General features: G+C 50.5%; 1 long non-coding RNA gene across 2 annotated transcripts in view; it reads right to left on the bottom strand.

Annotated features, from left to right (window-relative positions):
- Positions 1-503: 503 nt before the first annotated feature.
- The window catches only part of LOC309807461, a 33423-nt gene continuing 9614 nt past the window's right edge, over positions 504-24312 (bottom strand). The window contains exons 2-4 of one of the 2 annotated variants that reach the window (XR_014294577.1): positions 10016-10158; positions 4974-5816; positions 504-4475 (exon numbers count right to left, since the gene is read on the bottom strand). This is a non-coding gene — a long non-coding RNA (uncharacterized lncRNA). Of the gene's footprint in view, positions 5817-10015; positions 10159-24312 lie in introns of both variants that reach the window. The other variant, XR_014294576.1, reaches the window with a different exon arrangement.

The following is a 24312-nucleotide window of genomic DNA, read 5'->3' as shown; positions in this document are numbered from 1 at the left end:
GGCTCATTTTAGAAAAGTTTATAAATTTTTTATAAAAGTGAAAGAGAAGAGGGAGAAAAATAACACATTCTATCACCCAGGGATAACCAGTGTTAATAGGTGGATGTATTTCCTTCCAGTGTTTTCTATGTATATTTTTGCACAATTTTAATATACAGTTTATCTCTCTTTTTTACTTAACATCATAACATAAGCATTTATTCATAATATTCAACCCTTTGTGCACATCTTTTTATTTATTATTATTTTTTTAAATTAATTTATTTATTATTTTTGGCTGTGTTGGGTCTTAGTTGCTGCTCACTGGCTTTCTCTAGTTGCGGCTAGTGGGGGCTACTCCTCTTTGCAGTGCGGGGGCTTCTCATTGCAGTGGCTTCTCTTGTTGCGGAGCACGGGCTATAGGCATGCAGGCTTCAGTAGTTGTGGCTCGTGGGCTCTAGAGCGCAGGCTCAGTAGTTGTAGCACATGGGCTTAGTTGCTCCGCAGCATGTGGGATCTTCCCGGACCAGGTCTTGAACCCGTGTCCCCTGCATTGGCAGGCGGATTCTTAACCACTGCGCCACCAGGGAAGCCCCTGTGCACATCTTTTTAGATAGCTGTGCAGTATTACGTTTCCCTGTTGTAGACCATTTTGCTTGTTTTCTATTTTTCATTATAAGTAATGCTGGGATAAACATCCTTTGACTTGTATCTTTGCTGGCATTGCTGATTATTTCTTTGGGATAGAGTCCCAGAAAAAAAAAAATCACTAGTTCTAAGGATACAAACTCTTAAGACATTTTGTAAGATTTCATTTTGATTTCTAAAACTGTTTGAATGTGACTTCCATAAAAGAGCTCCAGAAAAGCAGTTTGCTTCTCAGAATTTACTTCCAGTTTTGAAATGTTTCAGACCCAGGCTGTTTTAGCATTCAGTTTCAATGAGCACAGAAATCTTCTGTAGCCTTCTCCACTGCAGGCCTCTTCCCGCTCTAATAAAATGCAGCAAGAGCATTATAAAAATCGTTCTTTGGTAAACAGCCTCTTTTTGTGTTCTCAAGGATTGTTTTCTGAGGTCTTTCTGGTGGGTATTGTAGTCATGTCTAGAACTACATGTAGTATTTTTGCATGCCTGCTCGTGACGTCTTAAGGGTTTAGTTATGCTTTTATGTTTTTTTCATTGCCAAAAGGAAGTCCAGATTTCATGGCAGTGAAACCCGCTTTTATAAGTCTGTCTGAGTCCAGCCTGAAAGGCCAGGACTCCCTTGGCAGGGACTGCTTTTGGTAACATCATAGGAGTAAGGAGTTCTCTCCCTAAGGCTGGGCCAGCCTGGAAAGGGCCTTGCCAAAGATGGACAGTTTATAAATGGAGAAAAGCCATGGCTTTCATAGACAGGATGGATAGGCATTATATAATATCATGATATCCAGGAGACATAATATCTGGAAGAGCCAAGGGTTCTAGGATGGTTTGGAAAGTTATGGTACAGCCATCTACATAATCTCATGCACACAACCTTATTAAACAGAATGAACCCAGCATCTCTGTATTGACCCGAAAAGATGTCCAGGCTCTTTTGTTAATTCTAAGTAGTAAGTTGTAGAGAAATATATATGGTTTGATCCCATATTTGCAAATAAAGGCAAAAATTGGGTTCCGGGTAATCTTTTTTTTTTTTTTTTTTTTTTTTGCGGTACGCGGGCCTCTCACTGTTGTGGCCTCTCCCGTTGCGGAGCACAGGCTCTGGACGCGCAGGCTCAGCGACCATAGCTCACAGGCCCAGCCGCTCCACGGCAGGTGGGATCTTCCCGGACCGGGGCACGAACCTGTGTCCCCTGCATCGGCAGGCGGACTCTCAACCACTGCGCCACCAGGGAAGCCCTCCAGGTAATCTTTAATATCTACATGAACCAAAAGAAATAATTGGAGGGACACACATGAGACTGTTGGTAACTGGCTACTCAGGAATGTGGAATTGGGTCATAGAAGAATGAGGAAACCTCTGCTTTACACAACTCAACTGAATAGTGTATTACAAAGAGCAGGTATTACTTTTATAACTTAAAAAAAATGATGAAAGCTAAAGAAAGAAAAAAAAAACACTGGAGAGGAATGGAATGAGAAGGGAAGTTCATTCAGGAACTAGTTGACAGGTAGGCGCTGTGCAGGGTTGGGATCCCCCTCTTGGCGAGACAGGTGCAGCCCCATAGAAAGGCCAGGCTTCCCAGCAAACTGGGGCTGGGTGGGCCGTGTCCTTCCGCTGGCAGCTGTTAGAGAATCGACGGTGTTGGCATTCACCTGCGATATCACACTTGGAAAGGCTTCTGGAAAAAATAATCAGAATGATCCAGACAGAAGCAGGAGTTGCTATCCTTCCTCTGGAGGCTTGAGGGAGGGTGTCTAGGAGCAGAGAGGCAAACAGCCATTAAAAGCCCCAGAAAGGAAAAGATTGATTCAGCCTCAGCCTCCTAGCACACTTCCTAGCCATCTGTGAGACGGGCCCCAGGCTTTGAACTGGAGACAGTGCCGAAGCCTTTTATTAACCTTCTTCCCTCGGGAGCCGGGGACGAGGTGTGTGTCTTTGAAGAGTGGTGGCTCAGAAGCGACACGGCTTTCAAACATGATTTGTTTTATATTCTATTTGTGAATTAGGGTGTGTTTACAGTGAAAAAATGATTTAGACGACGACCAGTCTGCTGGAAATATAAAGGGATAATTGAATCTCCAAGTCTATTAAAGCATCGAGTGGCAACTCTGGGAGTTGGCAAGTGCCTGGCACCCTGCAGTAAGCGCCTGGCCAATTGTTACCATCAGAATCTCTGTCACCCCCAGGTCTGCCACCAACTTGCTCTGTTTCCCTGGGCCAATCAGTTCATTTCTGTGGTCCCCCTGTTTCTCCCATGCCATCGGGGCCCTCGACAGTCAGTAACTCCAGCGAAGCCCGAAAACGCAACACAAGCCGTGCAAAGGCAATGCCAGTGATCAAACTCACCCACCCCGATTGCTCTGTAGAAGGATAATATCATTTCACTGGAGACTGCTCTCCGTAAGTGGGCTTTTTTTTTTTTTCTCTGAAGAGCCTGGAATCTGTTCCTCAGGGCTGCTAAAACTGGCCTTGTGCTGCGGTCTGATCCGCTGGCCGACCCGTGTCTACATTACTAAAACTGGCCAGAGTCCCTGGCACCGACCCGCCACGTGGGCCGCCAAATCGCAAGGCCCTTTCTTTTGATCAAATAGCATCGCACATGCTGCCATCCAGAAAATGAAAGCATTCACAGTGGCACAGCGTCCAGCTTCTCTCTGTGGCCTTTTGAAACAATTTTGTGACCAGGGAGTGGCAAGAAACAAAGGTCTTTCTATCCGATCTGCTCACCAGGCCGGCGTCAGATCGTGCGGGAGCCTGCACCCCTCTTTCCCTGGTACCATCGGATTGTTATCGCTGCGCCTGTCTCCTCTCTTTGAGTAGGACGAGGCAGGCAGGCAGGCAGGCAGAGGAATATATTTCAACTGCCCTTGACTCTGTTTATAATCACCAACATGAAAGGAAGGGAAAGAGATTGAGTTTATAGGACTGGCTCTTTGTGTAGCCTAATTTATCTCTCTCCAGCAGCAGTGGGCTGAGCAGGTTTCCTTTTTGTTTCCGATGCGGGAAACTGAAATATGAATCTATGTTGATGAGAGAATAAAGGAATTGAAAGAGGCCTAAATCTTATCTTCTCGCAACCCTAGAAGATCAGCTCTTTGTGACGAAGGGGATTATACTTCTGTAATTAACTGCTTTGCAGCTCCTGCTGGTGGTTCAGGGCTGAATAATAGCACCCAGGGTAGTTGGATAAAAGGCGGGCAGGCGGGTGCAGCCACGGATCATGAACAATGGTCTCAGGGCTTGACATCCTTTCCCAGTGCCCTGCTCGCAGAGAGTCAAGCCAGGAGATATTTGTCCCCTGTCTAGCAACGCTCACAGCAAAGAGAATAGAATTCCAGAACAAATATTTAAAGCTCATAGAGACCTGTTCCTCTGTAGGCTGGTAGCTGCCATGAGGTACCTTGAAGACCTACGCCAGGTTTTACACCCTTTATGTTCCCACCAGTGCCCGGGACCTGTTAGGTGCTGACTAAAGCTTGGTGAAGGTGACTGCCCCTTTCCCGCTGTGGGATTTGGGGAAAGTTGTCTAATTTCTCTGATCTGCCATATACCATCCACAAAATGCAAGGGGTCTTGTAGAGTTTGGGGGAAGAAGCGTTCAGATCATGATAAACAAATTACTTACCACATCGCCTGGCACATATGGCAGGTGATCAATAAATGCTAGCTATTATTATTACATTGTGGAATACAAATGCGTGGCGAACTCATCACTGTTTACGAGTGACTTATCATGCAAGGCACCATACGTACCTTGGCGCCTGAAAGCCTCACGTCGTCCTTGTCAGGTAAGCAGGATCCTTCCCCCCATTTCACTGATGACAGAACAGGCTCAGACTGGAACAGTGACCTGCTCGAGGTAAAGGGCAGTAGAGGAGACTGGAAGCCGGGTCTTCTGTCCTGGGCCCCTCCCCTCCCCTCAGCACCAGCCTCCCAGGCCCTCAGCCTGTTCCTCGACAGGTTTGTCTGCCCGTCACTCTCCAGACCTCACCACCCCAGGATCAAACCTCTGGGCCATCTTTTTGCTTCCTTTTTTCCTCCCTGCCGCATACTCGTGTCACTGAGTCCTAGAGATTCTTGAGATGTTTCCAGAACTTCCCCCTACTCAATCCTGCTGCCACTTGTGCTGGCCCAGCACCTGATCTCTTGACAACCAGGCTTCCTACAGCGAGCAGGCTCTTGAGTGGTGTCTAAGGGAGGGCGAAGCTCCCTTCCCATCACCCCCTACACCAGTGCCAGGTGAGTGGTCCCAACCTCCACTTCCCTGTCCTTCCCTGCAAGGGATCAGCGCCCACAGCGTCAGTTCCACCTTCCTTTCCTGGGATGCAAGGCCCTTCAGCTGACCCACCTGAATTTGTCTCTTCTCACTCGCAGTGAGAACCCCCTGCTCCGGCCGAGCCTGCCTTCGTGTCCATCAGGTAGGCACCCCACAGCCTCTCTGAGGGCTCAATGGATTAGGTCCTTGATAAGGATGCAGATGCCTCAGAGAGGATGCTCCATTCAATGCATAGTCAGTGCTTGACAGAGCCATGGAACAGAGATCATCTCTTCCATCCACCCACGCGTTCTACAGATGGACCTTGAGGCCCAGTGGCTTAGCCAAAGCCACACAGTGAATGAGTTTCAGAGCCAAGTCTCACACCTAGGTCTTCTAGCTTAGAATTCAGTGCTCCTCCATGAGACCAATGGACTGCATTGCCCTCAATGTGATGGCAGCCACTGGCCAGGGTGATGGCGGGGGCACCTGAACTCAGTCTACACGTGGGCGGTGGACCTGTGTGATTCACCAAAGGGACAGCCTGATGAGGGAAAACGACTGAGTTAGTCCCTGGGGCAGGGCTGTAGTGGGCAGGATCTGGGGGGTGGGGGAGACAGGGTTGGAGACTGAAATTTAGGGAGATTGTCATGGAAATCAGCGATTGTAAGGCAGATGAAAATGCAGCTGTATACTAGTCCGGCAATGTGCTATGGGAACGTAGCAATTAACTTCTCTACTCCAATGGGAGATGGGATCCAGGAGGGCTTTGGGGAAGAAGCGGCCTATGACTTGGGTCTGAAGAAGCAGGAGGAGGATGTTCAGTGGCTGTCGGGGGCCAGGCGTTCTGCATTGAGGGAGCAGCATGGACAGAGGCAGGGAGGCCGGACAGCCTGGGCTGTACATGGGGAGTAGCACAGCGGGCAGCAAGGGAACCTGGAAAAAAGCAGAGGAACCTGAATTGAAGTTCTGACTCTGCAACTAGTCTGACCAGCTCAGGATCTAGTCACTTTATCTTTCTGGATCTTAGTTTCCTTATATGTGAAATTGGCATAACGATATTATCTGTTTCCTGAGGGTTATAGTAAGGATGAACCAAAACAGTGAGGCACCAAATATAGGGCCTGGCACATAGTAGGTGCTCAACAAAAGGCCCAGTATGGCCGGAGGGTAGGTCCTGTTGGAACACAGGGACAAGCAGGGGTTTGGGCAATGCTGTATGTTTTCTTTTGCCTTCCAGTGGGCCCTTTCCCCTCCTTCCAGGAGCTCCCCAGCTGGCCTGGAAGGGCTGCTTGCCCACTTAGAGTTGCCAGGATGTTTGGCCATTCCCGGGTCCAGAACGATCTTCTGGTTCTGTCATCATCCTTAAGCTCTTCCAGCCTGAACACAACTGGGGCTAGCGTTCCAGGCCTGGTCATGTTAGCTGGCAGAGCCCGTGTTTGGGAGCGACAACTCTGTTTAGGTAGAAACAGACACTGAAAACAGCTGCTGGTTTCTCTGCCTTGGTAAACACGGGGTAAACCCTGCCACTCCGGGCTTTGCGAGGGGACAGGGAGCACAAGGCAGGCCCTACTCACAGTGTCCTGTGGGGTAGGGGAAGGCCATCTTTTCAGCCAGTGTGCCAGCCTCCTCAGGCTGGGGCCAGGTTTAGGGGTGGGGGTGGGAGGAGTTAGAGACCCTTCCTGCCCTCTTGGCCTCTAGGTGTCAGAGGACTCTCCAGGCACTTCCTGCCATTTAATGTCTGTGGGACTTCAGGTCAATTTTTCAACCTCTCTGGATGGGCCAGTCAGCAAAGGCAATTCCTGGCATGTCCCCGTATGCTGTTCCTCTTTAGTGCGTGGTGGCCAAACTTACCTATGCATCAGAATCACCTGGGTGAGGCTAATTAAACATTCAGATACCCAGGCCCTGCCCCAGACTTACTGAGTCAGAATCCCTGAGGGCAGGGCCCAGGAACCTGCATTTTAATGACCTCTCCAGGTGATTCTGGTACAGGCATCCCAGGAACTATACCTCCATAATCTCTGTCTGAATTCCACCAGGTTCCCTGGGGAACCAGGAGAAAGAGATAGTTAGAAGGAGGGGCTGACAGATGATGTCAACACACCACTCCTCTTCACACGTACATCTGCAGTTATGCTTTTTTGGCGTTGGCGTAGACACAGAAGCTCTTAGATGTATGTCTCCTTAGAACAGATGCCATTAGCGTTCTAGGATATAAAAGAGTGATACCCCATCCATTAGACTTACCCCATTTCCAGTCCATCCACCCTTCGTCCATCCATCCATCCATCCATCCATCCATCACTTTTTTAGTACCTGCCTGTTCTGTGCCTGGCTCTGGCTGGGCTTTGGAGACACAGGGAAGAGTAAGATCTGGTTCCTGGCCAGAATTCCCCATCTAGATAAATAGACACACAAATCATCCTAATATAGGGGGATCCCTCCCATGAGCAATGTCTCAAGTAGGTACAGGGGTGGCACAAGGCAGGAATGATGGATCCCACGGGCATGGAGGATGGGTCAGAGACGGCCTCACAAGGCAGCAGCTTGTGAGTCGGTCATGAAAGGGAGTGGGAGTTTGCCAGATGGAGAGGCTGTGTGTGAGGGTGTGTAGGAAGGTAGGTGACTCCTATGAATGAAGCCCCTTCACATCCATTATGAGAGCAGAGGCCTCTCTTTGGGCTCCATGGAGCCCACATTCTGATGCTCATCTGTAGCTGCCTCCTCAGTCTCATCTTCTGGCCCTTCAGAGTGAGAAGGAACCACTCTGTAGTGTGTGTTGCAGGCTCATGGCAGCTATCACACAGCGCAGTTGTTGTGGAATTAACAAGCAAACAGCCATCCGAGTTGAGAGGCATGGGATGCTTAAGAGCCTATGTTCAGGTCCTAGCTCTGCCTGCAACTCACTGAGGGCAGGTCTCTGAGCCTCAGTTTCCCTGTCTCTAAGATGGAAGGTTGGCTTCCAGTTCTGCCAGTTTCTGCCTGGAACACGGCCCCGACACCCTGGCATCAATATACTTGTTAGCAATGACCTTTCTTCCCACTCCAAGCTCATCTGTCTCAGTATATCAGCAACACAACATCTTGAAGGATTAGTGTTTTGGATTTGAGCCCCCAGCATATTCCCTGCAGTCCAGAAGTGGTTTGGCAGGGAAAATGCAAGGTGGATGTATGCCTGGAGGTGGCGCTGTGGCTCCAGTTGCGGCGCTGCTCTCTGGAGCAGATCTGTGTTTTCAGAGCATCTGTGCAAACTGTGCCCGGTTGATGGCAGGTTCTCTTCTTTCATGGAGCCCTCACAGTCCAGCATACCCTGCTCATTTGAAAGAAGCGGGCAGGCCAGCTCACTCGGGCCTCCCCACCTCCTGGGCCCCTTCACACATCTTCAAATCTCTCTGTTTCCCTGTGGGTCCTCCCTTCAGGAGAGGAGGAGGAAAGCCTATTGTGAATGGCTTGTGGGCGGAGCAGGGGTCTGCGCCGGTGTTTTTCTGGTGCTCATTGCAGGCACGAAGCCCTTGGTATGGAGCTGCTGTGGGGTATGTGACATGATTTGTTGTGTTTGGGTCACAGCCTCCTTGACCCGCATCCCGACCTCCGACAGTGGATTTCCCCCGGGGTGATGATATTTTGAAAGCACTCCATACTCTTCCCGCTGCTGCCTTCTCTCCATTCATTTGGGTTCGCTTTTTAGCTGAGCCACTGAATAACGAATCCAGTGGGAGAAAATGATGGGGGAAAGAGGAGAGCGCTGACATTTATAAAGTGCTCGCTGGGTGCCCAGCACCTCCACAAAATAACTACAGCCGCGAATTTTATACTTTCAGCTGCATCACCCTTTCCTCCAACCAAATTCACAAGCCAAACCTGCCACTTAAACCAGACACACCAGGGGAGCTGCTCCAGTGGGGCGGGTGGGGCGCCAATGGGCCCTGCCCCTCACCTCCGCATCCTTTCCCTTCCTCCCTCCCAGCAGCCCCTCTGGTGCTTCCACCAAAGCTGGATCTAAAGCACTGTGCACCTTAATCTGTATATAACTCTTAAGAGGAAAGAGTCCCCTCATTTTTCAGACGTAAAAGCTGTGGCCCAGAAGAGTGAGGTGATTTGCCAGAATCCCATGATCAATAAAAGGCAGACAGCCAGGCTGTGGGCCCAGGCATGCCTGACTCTAAAGCCCCCAACTCTGCCTGGAAGACACTGAGAGCTCTGCTGCCCAAGGAGGGGCAGGAAGGGGCGGTGGCTGCCCCCCCCCCGCCCCCGCGGTGGACAGAGGACTAGGCCAGATACACCAGACGTGGTTGATGCCAGATATCTGGTAAAATGCCTGCAAAGAAAGAACCCAGATAGGACAGGAGGACCGTGGAAGACGGGAAACACATGTGGGGTGGGTTCTGCGACACCAGAGACATGATCGTTCAGTCCCCAGGCATGCTCCAGCTTGGCTGACTTCAGAAGACACCAACCGGCCATGTGCTAGACATTCAGAGTCAAGCTTTCCAGGCCCTGATCAGACTGTTTTGTTCCAGGGCCGCCAGGATTGGGGGCGGTAAAATATGAACTGAATCTCTGTTCCTGCTTTGCAGGTGGAGGGGAGATTGTGGAAGAATAGCAAGATGCTTAAAAAAGAACAAAATGTGAAGTCATGTGTTTGCTTGCAAGTTTTGGTTTGCTCGGAATCTTGTAAGGAGCATGGATTTGGAGTCAGAAATCTATGGGTTCCAAGGTCATCTCTACTCGTGTGACCTAACTTCTCTGAGTCTCAGTTGCCGCCTTTGTAAAACGACATCACCAACAGTGCCTGTGTCTCTCCGGGCTTCTCTGGGGGGATTACATGAGCTCTCGAGTGGGGAAGCATCAAATCCGGGGTGTACAAAGTAAACAGTGGTTCTCTCCCTGCTGTCCTAACTCTTCTCAAAGCCCGTTGAATTGATGGTATGTCCTAAATGGATGTGCTTCCAAGGGGCACTTAACAGATGGGTTATCATTTCTGATTGTGGTCAACTGGCTGAAACACTCACTTTTTCACCTTATTATGTGAGATGTGACACTGATCCTCAAAAGTGTCAACATAGAGCCTCAGAGAGCTCAGGATGGTTGAATCCAACTCCTTCATTTTAGGGAGTGGGAAAATGACTTACCCAAGGTCACCCATTGGGTTAGTGGCAGAGCTGGGGCTGGAACCCAAATCTGTTGACTCTCAGCCCACTGCTCTGTCATCCCAGGTGAGAAGGGAGGTCCGCAGAGTGCTCTCTTGATCCCTTCTGGTCCATGATTCCTACATCTGTGAGGAGAATAGAGGGAGAGTTTCACCAAGGAAGACCCACTGTGTTCCACGAACCCCATCATGTGGGGTCATGTGTTGGGGGTGAATGGGGCCTCCATTATGGGACTGAGATATGAGGAGCCAGGACCAGTCCTGTCATCAACCAGAGTCAGAGGTGGAGCAGGCTCCTACCACAGGTGTAAGGAGATTGTCCAACTTGGAGTTGGTTCCGTCTCTGCCTCTTACCAGCTGTGTGACCTTGGCAGGGAATTTCTCTCTTTGAGCCTGTCCCGATCTGAGAACCAAGGAGAATAAAAGCATATACCTCATAGGTTATGGTTAAGATTAAACAAGTTAATATAATAATAATAATAATAATAATAATAATAATAATAATAATAATAATAGCCAACAGTTAGGGAACATGTACTATGTGCCAGGTTGAGTTCTAAACTCTTTATATGTATTTGCTCATTTAATCTTCATAACAAGTTGTATTTCACTACTGAGGAAAAAGACTCAGAATGGTTAAGCAGAGTCCAAGGACACACAGTTGGAGAGGGCAGAGCCAGGTTTTGAGCCCAGATGGACTGGCTCTGGCATCCCACTATCTTAACCACTCTGCCCCTTGGCCTCTCAATTTAGGCAAAGCCCAGTGCTTAGCATGTAGGTCTTCAGAAAAGTCCATACCTCCCTCCCTCTCTTCTCCCTTCCTCCTCACCCACCCACTTCTTGTTCCCAAGAGTGGGTGGGTTCCAAAAGCAGTATGCTCTGGTTTCTCAGACATCGGAAGTCCACCCAACTTAACCATTTCACCTTGAATAACTTTTCTTCTCTGTTTTGTTGTTGGTTTTGCTTTTTACATTTTTCTGTTGCTTAATCAAAAGCACAGCTGAACTGCCAGCAAAGCAAATCTCTTGATCCTGGGCTCCTGGGCACCAGGTGAGCCTCTGCTCAGCTAAGCTCCCAGTGCCAGTCAGCCAAGGGGCATGATTGCCTGGCTCCTACTTGCACGCATGTGTGCTAACTCCCAGCCCACAGCCAGCTTCCTGAATACGAACAACCAATTTGGGAAAAAATACGCCTTCTTGTTTGTGGGTTTCTGGCGACACTCGTGCAAGTTCCTGGTTAATATAGAGACCTTGTCAAGATGTCCAGATACTCTTCTTAGCACAGAAACTTGTCTTACCACCCGTATCCACATAGCCCCAAAGAGCAGATGGTCCCAAGCGACAGGAAAGGCTCAGCCACTGAGTCTTCCTGAACCCCGACTGCCCTGAGGCTCTGGTTCCCTTCCAGCTACTTGCAGGCCATGGGCCCATAGAGGATATAACAAGGAAATAGAAAAGAGTGCTGAGTGAGACCAAGCTGCATTGTGAATAAAGGCAAATCAGGACAATGGAGGATCTGGCCAAGCTGTTTAAAGGCCCAAATGTATTGCTTTTTCCAGTGGCCCAAAGGAAAAGCAGTCTGCCTTGGGGATCTGGATCCCCTACTGTCACGGCTGGAAGGGCAAGATCAGAGACTCCAGTGGACTGGATGCTAAGGTTGGGTCTCGGACCTGCCTCTGAGCCTGCAATGCCAGCGTCAACATTTGTGTTTATACAAACGGTTAGCAGAGCCCCCAGTGCCCTCTTGTCTTCCCATCTCTGCTTGTTGAAACCCTGCCCGTGCTTTGGGACCCCTCTCCAATGCCAGCACTTCCAGAAAGACTTAGAATCAACCCTTTTTCTCCCTTGTACCTCTCGTCATAGCCTCATCTCTGACCACCTTCTACCTGGCATTATGGCATCTTATACACCTGCCTTCATTTCGGAGATGCTCATCGAACTGTAATTACATGGCAGAACCAGAGCTAGTCACTGGTGATGAGAAAGATACAATCCCTGTATTACTTAAAGAGCTCACATGCTCACAGTCTAGCTGAGACAGACAAGTCAACGCATAATTAAAAACAGTGTGGAGGTATGTGCAGACTGCCTTGAATGCCGAGAGGCCAGGCCATCTGCCTGGTGTAGGGACGGGGGTGGGGGAGATCCCGGAAGACTTCCCAGAAGCGATGATGATGCCTGGCTTACCTCTTAAACAGTGGGCTCCACAAAAGGGCAAGGGGATAAGGAAGAGGGAGAAATCTAGGGGGTGGAACAGCACATGCAAAAGCAGGGAGGTGCAGGAGAGCAGGTGAGGGAACCCCAATGAGCTTAGATGGCTGGAGTGGAGAGTGCCCTGGGCAGTGGCAGGAGGTGGGATCGAGCAAGTGGGTAGCTGTCAGATAACAGAGGACCTAGTAAGCGCTGCTTAGCAGTCTGGGCTTTATCCTGCAGATAGTGGAGCACCATGGAAAGGGTTTTAGGAGGCATGGACCGGGACAGATCTGTGTTTTAAAAAGACCACTTGGGCTATTGAGTGAAAATGGATGGGTGCAAGGCAACAGGTGAAGCAGGGAGACCAGGTAGAAGGTGGTAGCATTAGTCCGGGTAAGAAGTGATGGCTTAGACTAGGTGGTAGCAGTGGAGAGATGAGAAGTAGAAGGATTCTAGGTCAGTCTAGGAGGTAGAGTCGGCAGGACACAGTTGTTGGCGGAATGGAGGAGGGAGAGAAGCAAATCGGGGATGACTCCCAGAATCTCAGCGCCATCGGCCAGGTAGAAGATGAGGTCTGGGGAGGAAGGATGGCATTTAGTTTAGGGAACGCAGACCTGAGGAGCCAGGGGATACCACCAGGCGCCTGTAACAGCCCCTTCCTGCTATTTCCCCTTCTCCCCAGGCTGCCCTCTCTGTGGATCTTTCTCAGACTTACTGCCTACACTTACGTTCAAGGGGTAGCCTGAAGTTGGGCTAATGTTGTTCACCTCCGGGTGCCAGAGACATTTGTAAAACGTTACCAGATAGATGCACCCCTGCTGAAGGTGTTCGAGCTGGACCCCAAGGTGCCATGCCTCTCTGGGGTGTTTGTATCAATACTTCAAAAAGAAATCCAGGAGAAGAAGGACATAAAAGGTAGAATGCCAGGGTTGTCAGGAGGGAGATTTTGCAGGAGTCCTTCTCCAGGGTCTGAGAACACACTTGCTGGGCTTGGGGGACCAGCCAGGCCTGGGGCCCTCCTTCCCGCATCTTTTCCTATTTGGCCCCTTGTCCAGCTCTGCAACCTTCACATCAAGCCTGCACCACCAGCTTCGAACCAGGAAGGTTCTTTGTCCTTTCTGGGCCTGCATCCTTTTTCATAAAGTGGCGGAGTTCCGCTCTTTTTCTTCCCCTCCACCCATTTTTCTTCTTCCTTCCTTGGTGGTTAAGGACAAAGGCTTTGGAATCAGGCTGATTTGGGTGTGAATTTCAGTTCTTTCACTTTCTACCTGGGTGTTACTTTACCAGGGCCTTAGTCTCCTCATCTGTAAAATGGGCACAGGAATAGTACATACTGCGTATTATTACTGTCCATATTCAACGGGATGGTGCTTGGAGAGCTCTGAGCTCAGTGCCTGGGACCCACTGGGTGCTCAAAACCTGCTAAGGTCATGGTCATCATGTCATCACGATTCCCCTCTTTCCTCTCTTCCTCCCTGATATTCTTTGCAAATACTCCCAATATAGGGGACCCACTGGCCTGGGCTGCCAGCTATCCAGTCTGGAGGCAGAGGGCTGGACTGGATGACCCCCCAGGTCTCTTTGATTTGGGAGTCTGGGATCTCAGAGACTTGGGAACATTCTCTGTGAACTTTCCTCACCTCGATTCTCGGGGTGATTTGGGAGCTGGCCTCTGTGGGTCTCTGTCTCTATCTAGTTTTTCCAAGTTCTCTGGAGGCTCCCTCCCTGCATCCCCCACTTTTTGCATCCCCTCCTGTGTCTGGACAGGTTAAGGCATGCGCTCTCAATCAGCTGTCCCAGCCCACCTGCCGGCTCCCCAATTACTGGGTTTCTGGCTTGGCTTCACTCTGCATTTCCCGAGAATGTTCTGAGGAACTTCATATAATCACCCTGCCTGCCAGCGCTCTGCGTTTCTAAAACCGACTTCAGAGCAGAGGGAAATGGTTTTGGCAGAATGAGCTTTCGCATTCTCTGTGCCGCCTCTATGCCTGGCAGTTCCTGGTGCCCAGGGAGCTCGGCTCTGTGGGATGCCTCTGTTGATTGCCTTGGTCTGTCGCCCTGTGTTTCAGTCATGATTCTCCAGAGAAACAGAGCCAACAGGGTGTGTGTGTATGTGTGTATATATATATTACACCACCAGGTATTGTGGTTGGTGTGTGTGTGTGTATACACATATATGTATGTACATATACTAGATTTATTTAAAGGAATTGGCTCACACGATTATGAAGGCGGGTAAGTCCAAAATCTACAGGATGGGTCAATAGGCTAGAGACCAAGAGAAGAGCCAATGATGTGATTCAAGTTTGAAGGCTGTCTGCTACAGAATTCCCTCTGGCTTGGGGGAAGTCACTTTTGTTCTATTCAGGTCTTCACCTGATTGGATGAGGCCCACCCACATTATGGAGGGCAATCTGCTCAAAATCCACTAACTTAAAAAACATAAATATCATCTGAAAATATGTTCACAGAAACATCCAGAATGATGTTGGACCCCACATCTGGGCACCATGGCCCAGCCAAGTTGACACATATAATTAACCACCACCCCCTGTTATTGGCAAACATACCAGAGAAATAGGCCAGGTCTCAGGGATGCCTCTCCCCACCCTGTATATATTACAGACCAGGTTCCTGCTTCCCTAGAGGATCATGATGGAAAGGGACCGACAACCAGGCGTAAACTCTGCCTCAGCCGGTCAACACCCCTTGGCCTGCAGCAGATCAGGCCAGGGGCTGAAGGCCTGAGGGGCTGAGGGGCTGAGTGGGAGACACTGAGCATCTCTATAACGTGAATTGGGGGAAGGGGTTTAGGGATGTTGCTGCCCCCATGACCTCATAGAAGTGACCTTCAAACCTGGTTGCATATCAGAATCACCTTAAAATGCAGATTCCCAGACCTCACTATCAAGGGAAATGCCTGATTCAAAAGACCAGGGCCTCTGACTTTTTAGCAAGTACTTAATGTATTGCCATAGAAAATATCATAATGAGAGTAGAGTTATGAGCATCTCCTGAGGCCAGACATTCTCATCATCTCCAGTGAGGCACCTGGTCCAGCTCATAATTTCATGCTGACTCAACTTTTTGCCATCTCACTTGAATGACTCCTGTGATAGAGATCTTATTCCCATCAAGGGAGCCCCTTGTGTTTTAATAGAAAACACGTGAAGTCTGGCTTCCCATACCTTCCAGCTGCTGGTCCTCGCTCCAGCTCTTAGAACCAGAAGGAATCTGTCTAATTGCTCATCCACTGGAGAGCCCTTGAGGTATTGATGACAGTTCTCATGTCCTGCTGTGTCTTCTCTGGGTGAAAAGTACCCAGCTCCCTCACCAGGCAGTGTCTCTCTCAGTGTGAGGTCCCAAGAGTGGACCCTGCCCAGACCATTGTTTGGCCCCTGCAAGCCCTAGCAGAATAATCACCTCCCTCCTTCTGGACACTACACCCCCATTAATGTGACCTTTGTGTTAGCCTCTCGTGTTGGCCCCATCATGCTGTGGATGGAATCCTCCAAGTCTGAGCCCCTAGCCTGGATCCTTATCCTCCTCCACTTGACTTAACTGCTCCAGTGGAGAAAAGAGCTTCCTCAAGGGCCTGAGGACCCCAGAACCTTCTCTTCCATTTTGAAAAACACAAATTACAAGATGTTCTCCAGGCATCTGAGAGCATAGGGTTTGCTGCCCCTTTGGACTGGCCACCTCTGAGGCCAATCCTAGTGCCCTTCATAGAGGAGACAGCACAGAGTAGTAGAAAGCTCATAGCTTTGGGCCAGGTGGGCTTAGGTTCAAATCCCAGCTCTACCAGCTGTGGGACTTGGGGCAACTAAGCCTCAGTTCCTTCACCTGCAAATAGTACCTGCCTCTTAGGGCTGTGCTGAGAATTCCAGATAAAGTGTCAGAGCAGCTCACCCAGGGCCTGGCACGTGTAGGTGTTGTAAGTCTGAGTTCTCATCTCCTCTTGAAGAACTTAGTTCTCTTCTCCTTCCTTCTTTCCCCATCAGATCCCCCAGTTCTAGCCCCTAATGCTGAAGAGTCTTATTAAGTAAGCAGACCAGAGGCTCCAGGCAAATCTTGGGGCTTTGGGCACATGGTCCCATGGGAAGGGACAATGCTCTTCCTTTCCTCTGATCTTGCTCCCTCATCTCAGACCTGAGAAGGGCGACCAGGAAGCCGCTCTAGAGCCCCTTCCAGCTCTGCCCATCAGGTCTCCCCACCAGCCTTCCAGTCCTTTGGGACCCCAAGCCCTGGAAGGGAGTGGGGCAGATGTGAAAATCATCTCACAAGCTCCCTAAGACAAGGGAGGACCATTCCTCTTGCCACTCAGCCCAGATCCATACCCTCATTCAGCCCTCAGGCATCCACCAGCCCCTCCTCTGTGGGAAGGCACAGGGACACGGAGATGGGAAATAAAGGATCTTTCACCTCAAAATACTAACAGGCTAGCAGGATGGACAGACAAGGAAGCAGGTAACTGTAACCCAGGTTGAAAGGAGCGATACTAGAGACAGAACACACAGAAAGTGCAGGGGAGCTTGAAAGATGGGTGGGGCTTTTCCTGGTGGATGGCAGGTTGGGGGTGGGGGGGCAGCCACTCTAGGCCAAGGGCACGGCATGGGCAAAGGCCCAGAGATTGGAAAGACCAATCAGTTTGGAATGACCTAAGAGTTCAGCAAAGCTTGAGCAAGTGGCTGGACGACAAGAGTGGAGGCAGGGAGGCCAGCTGGGAGTCTACTGTGGTGACCCAGACTGGAGGCCACAGGGACATGAACTAGGCCAGTACCTTGGTCTATACGAGGCATTTGGGACCACAAAGACCAGCCAGATGTGGATCGCCCTCTCCAGAGAGACATCCATGCAACCATTCACTCATCAGTCAGTGTTAATGGAGCACGGATACTGTGCCACGCTGTGTTACAGTAGGGAACTTTCCAGGAGAAAGAAAAGGCCTGTACCCCAGGGTATTCGTTTTCTAGGACTACTCTAAGAAAGTAACGTGAACTGAATGGATTAAAACAACATAAATGTATCCTCTCACTGTTCACGAGGCTGGAAATCTAAAATCAACGTGTACACTGGAGTCCTTGTAAATCAGCCATACTTCAATTAAAAATAAAATAAAATAAAATAAAATAAAATCAAGGTGTCAGCAGAGCCATGCTCCCTCCGAGACTCTGGGTAGAATCCTACCCTGCCTCTTCCTAGCTTCCGGTGGAGGCTGTGAGATCCTTGGCTTGCAGCTGCATCGGTCCAGTCTCTGCGTCTGTTGTCACGTGGCGCTCTCCGTGTGTGTCTGTTGCTCTGTCTCTCCTCTTTTTCTTATAAAGACGCCAGTCATACTGGATTAGGCCCTCCGCCCAAACTGAATATGACCTCTTCTTAATTAACTCCATCTGCCGAGACCCAATTTCCAAATAAGGTCACATTTACAGGAACCAGGGGTTAGGATTTCAATATGCATCTTTTTGAGAGGGGACACAGTTCAACCCACAACACCAAGGAACCACAACGTACTGTGACAGCTGCCTTAGATGAGTTGAGGACGGGCTGTGGGAAATCAGGCTAAAGACAGCTCTCAGCAAGCAGGGGAATCCAGGGTGGCTTCCCGGAGGAGGCAGCCTTTCATCCATGTATTGATAGGTAGGAATTTCTTTTTTTTTTTTTTGTCTGCGTTGGGTCTTTGTTGCTGCACACAGGCGTTCTCTAGTTGTGGTGAGTGGGGGCTACTCTTTGTTGCGGTGCGCGGGCTTCTCGTTGTGGTGGCTTCTCTTGTTGCGGCGCACAGGCTCTAGGGCACGTGGGCTTCAGTAGTTGTGGCACGTGAGCTCTGTAGTTGTGGCTTGCGGGCTCTAGAGCGCAGACTCAGTGGTTGTGGCGCATGGGCTTAGTTGCTCCGCGGCATGTGGGATCTTCCCCGACCAGGGCACCCGTGTCCCCTGCATTGGCAGGTGGATTCTTAACCACTGCGCCACCAAGGAAGTCCTGATCGGTAGGATTTAGACATGCAGCTATGGAGAAAGAAAGACATTCCAGGCAGAGGGGGATGCAGGAGTGAAAGCACAGAGGAGGGAATTGCAGGGCAGTAATGATGTCACTCCAGTTACACCCAGGCCTCTTTCTGACCCTTCTGCCTGCCCCCCCACATCTTGTTTACCCCAAACTGACTCCAGCTCCATCCCATCTCACTCTTGGCTTTGCTGGGGTTTGGAAGAAAACTGCTGCCCGGGATCATCATGACATCCCTATTCAAGTCCAAACCTGGATTTGTTTTTCCTGAGCTGAAGTTAAGGAAAAAAAAAAAAAAAAACTCTGTATTTACCAAGCAACAAACCAGTAGGAAATTATAACCTTTTAAAATAAATATGTATCTAATTATAGGAAAGCACAGTTTACTTTTGCAGCACTGTCAGGATTTCCCCTGCGAGCCAAGTCTGCAGATAATGTTCCAACCCCCATGCCCCTGCCCACATCTCGCTGGGCATTAGCCTCAGAAATACCATCTTGGCTCGCCTCTCAGCAAGCAGTGAGCCACGCGGTACTGAAATGCCCTGAGCAGGCTTGAGAGGAACCCGGGTCCCCTTTCGGAGCCAGGGGCCTGGCCCCTTGATTAGCTCCCAACCACAAAGCCACAATCACCTACTCCGCCACCCCAGCCCGTCTGGCCTGCCCACAGGTCTCTGCCCAGAACGCATGTCTGTGGTTGGCAGTTTTCCCCCTTACAGAAAAGTCTGGAGTCGCAGGGAGCGCAGGATTGAGCCGTCTTGGGGGAGGAGCTCACACCAGAGCTGGTCCCAGGCGATGCACTAGGCATTCCCTCTGGGCCCGCATGCCTTTCGTCTTTGAGTCCACAAACAGTTATTGAGCATAGAATGCCGTGCCGTGTCCACACATGCCATAAATGAAGTCTGCAGAATGCCGAGGGGAACAGCATATTAGCTGATGTGTCGTACCTGTTACTATTTATGAATAGCTTGCAACTACCACTCCACCCGTGGATCCTGGAATTTGTTCCTTCTTTCAGCAAATATTTACTAAGCACCTATTATGTACCAGGTGCTGCTATACACCTGGCTCACTTCCTCAACTCTTTCAAGTCTTTGCTAACATGTCACCTTCTCACTGGGGTCTCCTCTGTCTGCCGTCTTTAATACTGTCCCCCTCCTACCCCACTCCGGGCTCGCCCACCCGCCCTTACTCTGCTCGACTTCCTCCCCAGCACTTACCACTTTCTAATATATTAGGTGATTTACCTTTTGTCTATTGTTTTTGTCTGTTCTCCCACTTAGAAAGTAAGCTCCCCAGGGCAGGGGTGGGGTGGGCTGGGGTGTCTTGTTTTTGTTCACTGCCATAGCCCCACTAGGTCTAGGCTTGGCACATAGTAGATGCTTAGTTAGCATTGGTTGAATTGAACTAAGATCATTGTTTTTGGAGGCGGACAAATCAGATTCAATTCCCACTCCAGGCTGTGTGACATTGGGCTCTAAAGTAGAGCATCCATGGGGATCTAAGGAGGTGTGAGGCCTGCGGAGCCCAGAACTCTGCCTGGCACACAGACACATCTCAGTTACTGGTAGGCAGGCTTCTGAGGGTCAGGTTCGGAGTGGGAAGTTCATGGTTCACGGAGGCCTTATATGTCGGGGAGGCCTGGGTTTGAATTCTGCTGCTGCCATTTCCTAGCTCCGTGACCTTAAGCAAATCACTTAACCTCTCTGAGCCTCAGTTTCCTGTTTGTAAAATGGGGCTCAGAGAGCACTCCTGCCACCTCAGAGAGTCACTGTGACATGGCATGGGGTTATGTCCATAAAGCAAGGCACAGTAACTGGCACAGAGCAGGCATTCAGGCCCACTGGTTCCCCTTTAACTTCTTCCAGAGGGACTGTGGGAAGCCGGGGAGCAGGGGCCTCGGGCAAGGGCAGGGCCACTCGGTCAGGCAGAAGAGGGGCCATTGGCCCTCTGCCCCCTGCCCATCCGTTCCCTCTTGTCCCCTCGCGGTTACCCAGCCTGGACCTGCAGGATGTGCTCCACACGGATGTTTCCACCCCCCCATCTCAGCCCCACAACCTAGGCTCCGCCGAGGTACCCTCCCTCTGCTCACTTTGGCACTAATGGGCCCTATATGCTTCCAAAATGAGAGGATGGCTTCCGCCACAGGGCCCACAGCAAGTCCCAGAGGAAGAGGGGTCTCCTGGGGAATGGAGGGTTCCCCCAAGATTGGGGATGGGGGGGTCCCTTCCAGAGGGCTCTGGACGCCTTTGCACCTAAGGGCAGAGGAGGACGGGGAGGGGCTGTTGTTCATCTCTGCAGCCGCCAGTCAAGGAAGGGGGTGGGGCTTGGGCTGGATGGGATTCAGAACAGGCAGGCAGCCATGGCAACCTTCCCTGACACTCCAAAATAGGAGATGCCCCTCTACCTTCTGTGTCTAGGCAGAGGCCCAGAGAGGGCCAGGAGGCCGAGGTCAGCCACTGCTCCCACCTTACTGACCTAAAGGGGTTGTCTGTTTGGAGGACGGTCTGGCCTCCCCATTACTAGCACAGAGTCAGGATGAGGCCTGATGCTTGAACATGAGGCCCCTCAGCAGGCACGGGGAGCGGGAGGGGAGGTGACATCACTGCACATGCTGTAGGAGAGCTGGGAACTTATCTACAATCCTAAAGGTGGCACTTCCACCCAAGGCAGGGATGTGCCAGTCACCACATGGGCCTGTCTGGCCTCTCCGTCACAGCTGCCTGCTGGGTACTGACTTGAAAATATCCCAGAGCAGCCCTACTCTGGAGATGATGTGTTCCAGAGTTCAGGACCCTCTTTGGGCGATGGCAGGAAGTAACAGAGGCCAGGACAGTAGATGCACATGGGACAGTAGATTGAGCGTATTGAGCATTCGAGGTCTGGTGGGGGAGACACGGGCTTCCCGTCTGCCTCTGGGCAGCCTGGGTTGAACGTCAAAGCACCAGGTTCACCCTGGGGGTGCTACCACGTACTGAGCTCCTCTGCTGGGCACTCTGCTGGGCACTTTGCCTGCACTGTCTCAGCCAGCCCCAGAACAGCCCGAGGACGGTGCTGCCAGGAGCCCCATTCTGCAGCCAGTGAGGCTTAGTGAGGCCCGGCCACTTCCCCAGGGCACACCCAAGTGGCAGAGCCGTGCTTAAAGCCCACTCAGCCCACCTCCCAAACCCACTTTACAAGTGAAGGAACCAAGGCCAGGGGAGGCCAAGGCCACCCACTTGTCAATATCAGAGCTGTCAGGATTCTGAAGCCAGGATCCCTAACCTGGGGTCTGTGAACTTGGGTGGGAAAGAAATACAACTTTATGTTCACACACCTCTAACTGAAATTTAGCATTTCCTTCAAGGAGACAGGGAGGCAGGCAAAAACGGGGCCCGTATTACCGTCAGCCCCATCTGGCAGCTCTGTCTTTGCTGGATCATGAGACCCTCCTTGGAGGGTCCTGAGGAAACTTGTCCAGTCTCACAGACAATACCCTTATAAGCGGGGGAAGTCTCTCCACTTCACAAAGAGCCAGTGTCTTTACTGGTCCCCAGGACGTCCCTGAGGGATTGGGACCAGGAGCCCCTACTACAGGCAAGGAGACTGAAGCTGACAGACCTTAACAGCCAGTCACAGAGCTAGGAAGTAGTCAAGTCTGGTCATGCATTCATTCCACAAACATTTCATCAACGCTCACTTGGTGCCATCGACATCCCACTCCTGGTAGCTGAAGATCCCAGGTCACCTGCTTCGGGAGCCAGAGCCCCTTGAGAGAAGCTCCTGCGGGCAGGAACTCTTTCCAAAGCCTCTCCCGTTTGCTCTGCTGTGTACTTCCCACCACGGCTATGTGAGGTGTACCGGGTGGGGCCGTTTCCTTCCATTTACAGATGATGACACTGAGGCCCAGAGAGGCCAAGTGCCTCGCTTGCCTGGGGTCACACAGCAAGTGCATGGCAGAGTCCGGACTAAAACCTGGGCCTTCTGGAACCCACATGGGCGCTCTGCAGAACACCAGCCACTTGATTAGTCTCATTCTACAGATTCTGGTTTTTTTAAAGACCTTCAGAGAAGTCTTTTTCCCCGCCCACCCTCCTGGGCATTCTCAGCGCCCGCCCCCCACCACCACCCATCACTGCAGGATTCTGCGCATCTCTCTGCCCTCATCCTCTGCAGGCTCTCACTCCGCTGGTAAGGGCCCTGCCTGAGAGGGGAGGCATGGTCACGGAAGGGGTTAAAATCCCCAGAGTCTCTTATAAATATTTCATGAAAAATATCTGCTGAGATAACCTCAGACTGTTGATGTCGACATTATTGCACCTGCACATTTTAATTGGTCTGAGAGAGCTGGCCCATAATTGGTGCCTGGAAATCGGCACAAACCTGACTTGGTTGTAAAAGGGAAGAGTGGGTTCTCCAGAGAACTGGGCGTTTAACTCCTGCATGGCCGCGGGATGGGGAAGGGCGGGGGAGAGTTGGACAGGCAGAGGAAGAGAGAGGCAGGCCTCCCCCGAATGTGCCAAGCCCCCAGGCTAGTCCAGGCTTCTCACTCTGCTGAGCTCAGGAGGAAAAGGAAAGATGAGCCAGGGGTTAGGAGCCCAGGCTGGGGGCAGGGTGTCTTACCCTCTTCTGTGCCATGATCCCTGTGACTGTTTGGTCAAGGCTGTGGGCTCTTTCTCAGATCAATGTTTTTAAAAGTATAAAATATTCATGATTACAAAACAAGCCAGTTTTATCTGTTTTTTTAAAAAAAGTTATCAAACAATTTTAAACTGGGCAATAGCAATGTATGTGCTTCTTTATTAATGCAGTACATGGTAAGACCTAACATCAGGTGTCATAACCACTGTACTTTCAAAGCAGTAATGAGCACGGACGATATTTCAGGATACCTGCCTCAAGTGTAGCGTGACATGAAAATATCTGTGATTTTGACTGGTGACAAAGTCAGAGGTGCTGTTACTATAACTGGTATGTTGCTTACCATTCGCACTTGAAAGAAATGCTCAATTTCAGTTAGAGGTAAGTGAACATGAAGTTGTATTTCTTTCCCACCCAAGTTCACAGACCCCAAGTTAGGGATCCTGGCCTCAGAATCCTGACAGCTATGATATTGACAAGTGGGTGGCCTTGGCCTCCCCTGGCCTTGGTTTCTTCATTTGCCCTTGGGTAGCGTCCTCCCACGCTGACTCTGGCATGGCTGTGACTTGTTTTGGCCAATGAAACAGCAGCGACCTGGACCCAAGCAGGGCTTGAAAAAGCACTTGTATTTCCATGTCCCTCTTGCTCCTCTGCCTTTGTCATACGAATGTGCTCGGCTAGCTTGCTGGAAGGATTTGAGAGACCTGTGGAGAAGCATCAAGGCATCCCAGATCCGCCTACAGCCAAGGACAGCAGGGTCCTCTCCCAACCTGCGCCTCACCACAGAGAACAGAAGAGTCCCCAGCCAAACTGTAGATTGTGAGCAGTAACAAATGGCTATCGCTTTAAGCCACTAATTTGGGGGATGGTTTGTTACGCGGTAACAGCTAACTGATACAGTGATCATATCTGCCCCACAGCCACTTTGATCTTTGCACTCTCCTTGAAGAGATAGAGCAGCACCTGGTGTCCTCTTCCCTGTGGGTCACCAGGGCCATTATCCAATCAGAGAGACAGTTTGCCTAGTGGTGGAGGGTGTGACATCCAGACTCAGACAGTCCTGGGATCCCATCCCAGCTGTGTGACCTGCAGGTAGTTACTGAGTCACTCTGTGCCTCAATGTCCCTATTTGAAAAAGCATAGTTTCTTTGCCATAGGGTTGTGGTGAGGATTAGAAAAGATATTGGATGTAAAGTGCATGGCACAGAAGAAATGCTCAAAATGACATTTTTTGTCGCTTATTTGTGGTGGTTGGTGATCAATCCTCCCCACCCAACGCCCAGATTGTCTGCAGCCTTTGCCAGGACCTCCCCACGTCCCCTACCCCTACCCCAGCAGAGGGAAACAAGCTAGAATCTGAGGCCACATGCACCTGACTGGTGCACATTTCACAAACACTGCAATTTTTGGCAAGCAGAGCCTGCCAGTTACAGAGGAACAAACCCTTCTGACAGCACACAAATTTTAA

The sequence above is a fragment of the Mesoplodon mirus genome (assembly GCF_964341445.2).
Source record: "Mesoplodon mirus genome assembly, chromosome: 7".
Classification (NCBI taxonomy): Eukaryota; Metazoa; Chordata; class Mammalia; order Artiodactyla; family Ziphiidae; genus Mesoplodon; species Mesoplodon mirus.
This window is presented reverse-complemented; position numbering and strand designations above follow the sequence as displayed.